Here is a 3,802-nt window from a genome sequence, read left to right as displayed (position 1 = left end):
GAGGTCGGATTTTTCAGAAAAATGTCCACGAAGCTCATCATAGCCCTTTTTTTGAAGTTGTTCGGCATGGTTTCGCAGACGTCGATGCGAAAAGTGCAATGGCTCCGGGAGTTTCTCGCATCACAGAGCATGCAGTCGTGCCATGTAACCTCGTTTAGGGGCCACACTCGCATCGTAGCACTCTAGCAAGTCGTGATTCAGTCGCTCCGTCCACCTAAAGGTCCCGAGATTCCGCCCATCCATCGCATTGAATCCATCTTCATTGGCTCCCCCAGCTCTAGAGTGGTCGGCACTGTTGGCCGACCCATTGTTGGGAGCCCTGCGTGTTCGGTTATACGCTAGAACAATTCTGTAACCGTTCTAGAACGCTGCGACTTACGATCAGTAACATTTCTAGAGCTCAGTTACCAGTGTTTTGTAACAATTCTGTAACATATCTAGAACGCTGTAACAATTGCTCTGTAATATTTCTAGAACATCTCTAGAACTCAATTGCAAATGTCGTATAACAAATCTGTAACAGATCTAGCACGCTGTGACAATCGATCTGTAACATTTCTAGAACAAATCTAGAACTTTCGTACGCTTTTTAGTAAAAAATCTAGGACAATTCTATAACAGTGCTATGCCAATTTTATAAAAGTTCTAGAACTGTCGTGTATCAAATGTGGAATATTTATATACCCCTCACAGCAATATAATATCCCAGGATATTCGACTCAACACGACCATAGTGCAATGGAAGAGCCTCACCCAGGAGGAATCGCCTTATTGATCACGATATTCTCTACGCCAGGTAAGTATGCTTCTTGCACCCTCGGCTCCTCTCTTAAACACTCGAGCCTTCATTTCAATTGCGTGAAAGGCAAATCGCTGCGCTTCCTAGCGCACTACGGCCGAACCACTGCCAAAGGCGGCAAGATTCAAATCTTCAAATAATAGATAATATCGTTTTATGTCAAATCTTCTACCGATGAATCATGATTTCTTATTTATACTATCATAAGTGTTAGGCACATGAATATACGAACTTATGTATGAAAGCTAGATTAAATAAGTATTAGTTTAAGATAATACATAATAGCCCGGTAAGTACCCTTGCATTAAAAAGTATTAGAAAATTTAAATCCCTAAGAATGCCGTTTCTGTCCTTAGTTTTTTAATTCTCATTAGGCGGCGAAAATTATAAGATATCGAAAAGTAGTAAATAAATGTAGCAAAATTTGCTAAATTAAAAGTGATTAAAATGTATCTAATTCTTGGTTGCTTTGTAGTATTCAGCAAAATATTGTCAGCGCTAGGTACAGAAAGGGATTCAATTAGAGAGCTAACTTCACTGTCGTGAATATTCAAAACAGGAGGACCAGAACGGGATCCAGAAGTATTCAATATTTCTCACGTTACCACTGAATGAATGAAATTTTTCAATACTTTTTAATGCAAGCCTTTTACCGGGAGTAAACAATGTATGATATCAGAATTTGATTAAGTTTCTCTGAATGTTTGAATGAAGTCAGTGTTTTTCGTCAGAAATGGTTATTTTTAATTTTTTGTCAATTATATTTGAAGAATATTCACAAGTTTTTCATAACTTCAGGTTATTTAGTCGCTTACACCGGAAATAGCTATTTCAAATAAAAAATTATTAGACTTCAAAGAAGGTAAAAGACTGTTTTATAATTAGAGGTTTAAATAACGGTTTTTACTGAGAATGTGGATAAAGAATTCAAAGAAGATTAACATCTTGGGACATTTTAAGGTTATCTTAACATAAATTTTCATTTATGTTATAATTTGATGAAATCCGTAGGAGATTGTAGATAAATATTGGAGGCAAAATGTCAGACTTGTGTTTCGTGAAAACTCCATTATTTCTCGGTACTTTAATTCCTTTTTAATTTTTTGTTTGCTTTATTACTTTTATTCAGCGTAGACTTTAGACAAATTATTTTAAATCTATAGAAATAATTCGAAAATATTGAATCCGGTCAAAACTAATCTAAGTATGGCAAATTATAGAAAAATATCGGAGGCAAAATATCAAAATTGTCTTTCATCAAAACTCCACTATTTTTCGGTAATTTATTTTTTTATTTTAATGTTTCTTTGTTCCTTTTTTTCAGCGTATTTTTTAGTTCAATTATTTTGAATGTGTTTGTAGTAGTTTCAAAATATCGAAAAATGCCTCAAAATGTCTTTCGGATCCGTCAAATTAAAAATTTAAATATTTTAAAGAACGTCCCACGAAGCAAAAAATTTGAGAACGACCTTACGATATCGCGATGACGATGTATGTCCGTATCGTTAATTTATCTTGAAATATCTCCAACATATTTTAATGTCGCAAATATATCTTAAACGCACGGGCAAAGGATGTCTTACCCAAGTCGTAATGATATCGTAAAGATGTGGCCCATTAACTTGCTCTTTGAATTTTCATACTTTAGTTACTTAGATCTTCGTGCACGTACTCTTAATGTGTTTTAATATGTTATTCTATGATATTCGATAAAAAAATATATTTTTGTTTATATTAATACAATTTGATTATTAAAAAATGTAATAATTCTTTAATAAGTGTTTATCAGTGTTCTGATAAAGAATATTAATCTTCTTCATATATAATTACAAAACTGCGTTGCTTCTTTATAAAGAAATTTTATTTAGAAAATACATTACAGTAGTACAATTCTTTCTTCCCGTTATTAGTTAGGAAAATAGTTATTTCATTATTTTATTTAAGGAATTCAACGTAATAGTTTTCCGCAGAACGTCGAAGCAACATTCGGACGGGACAATACAGATAATAAAGTTAATAATAATACAGAATATAATAAAGGTCCTAATTTGTTATAGAACACACTTGTAACAGGGTTTTAGAACTTCGATATAACACTATTACGGCACAGTTTTCAAACGTGTTTGCTGGGTTAAAGTCGTGATGTAATTACGTGTTTTGTACATTGATGGAATAGCGTAAAGAGAGGGTGGGTTTTGAGGGGTCTTTGAGGTACAGTCAAACCTGGCTATAGTAATCCTTTATTTAATATTTCCGAGAATTAACGCTGCGCGGCGGGAATGGATGAGTGGTGCTGCGGGAGGATTTGCGGTGCTCACTCAAGTGTCACAAAACAGAGAGAGAGAAACAAGAAAGAGAAAAACCAGGAGAGAGAAAAAATAGTTTCGAGACTCTGGATTTAATACCGTGCTTAGTTCCAAAATCGGCATTAAATCCAGGCTTGGCTGCATTAAGTAACGCAGTTTTTCGAAATATATAAAAATATAAATAAGAACTCTGATATATATTTATATTATAATTTTGTCGATGATTTTTGCAATGTTCCATTTCCTTTGTTGGTCTATTATTTCTTAGACTTTTTTATTAAAGAAAACAATTTTTATTACATTTTCACTATTGAAAAAAATTAACTATAATCTTAATCTTAGTCTTACAGTATAATAAGTGGATTTTTTTAACTTAAATAATAACTAGATATCACACAATTGTAATTAGAGTAAAATATTTTCTGAAACATTCTGGTATACTTTATTTTTTTAAACAAGAAAATATTTGCATTTATCCTATATCATATAATTTTTTGAAATATATGAATATCTAGAGATTTTAGATTTTGACATATAGTTACGAGTTTTCCCGAATTCTATGAAAATTGTGTATTAATTTGAATTTTCTGAATTTCCCAGAATGCACACAACTAACTTTTAGAATTTTGAAAATGTTCAGAATTCGGGAAATTTTTTATAATTTCCATAAATCCTTTATTTTTAAAAAATTACCAAA

At 32.5% G+C, this 3,802-nt stretch overlaps 1 pseudogene; it reads right to left on the bottom strand.

Moving 5' to 3' along the window:
- Window positions 1-656: 656 nt before the first annotated feature.
- On the bottom strand, window positions 657-804 carry LOC117182387 (annotated as a pseudogene).
- Between the last annotated feature and the right edge of the window lie 2,998 nt (window positions 805-3,802).

Source organism: Belonocnema kinseyi, chromosome 10, assembly GCF_010883055.1.
Source record: "Belonocnema kinseyi isolate 2016_QV_RU_SX_M_011 chromosome 10, B_treatae_v1, whole genome shotgun sequence".
Taxonomy (NCBI): domain Eukaryota; kingdom Metazoa; phylum Arthropoda; class Insecta; order Hymenoptera; family Cynipidae; genus Belonocnema; species Belonocnema kinseyi.
This window is presented reverse-complemented; position numbering and strand designations above follow the sequence as displayed.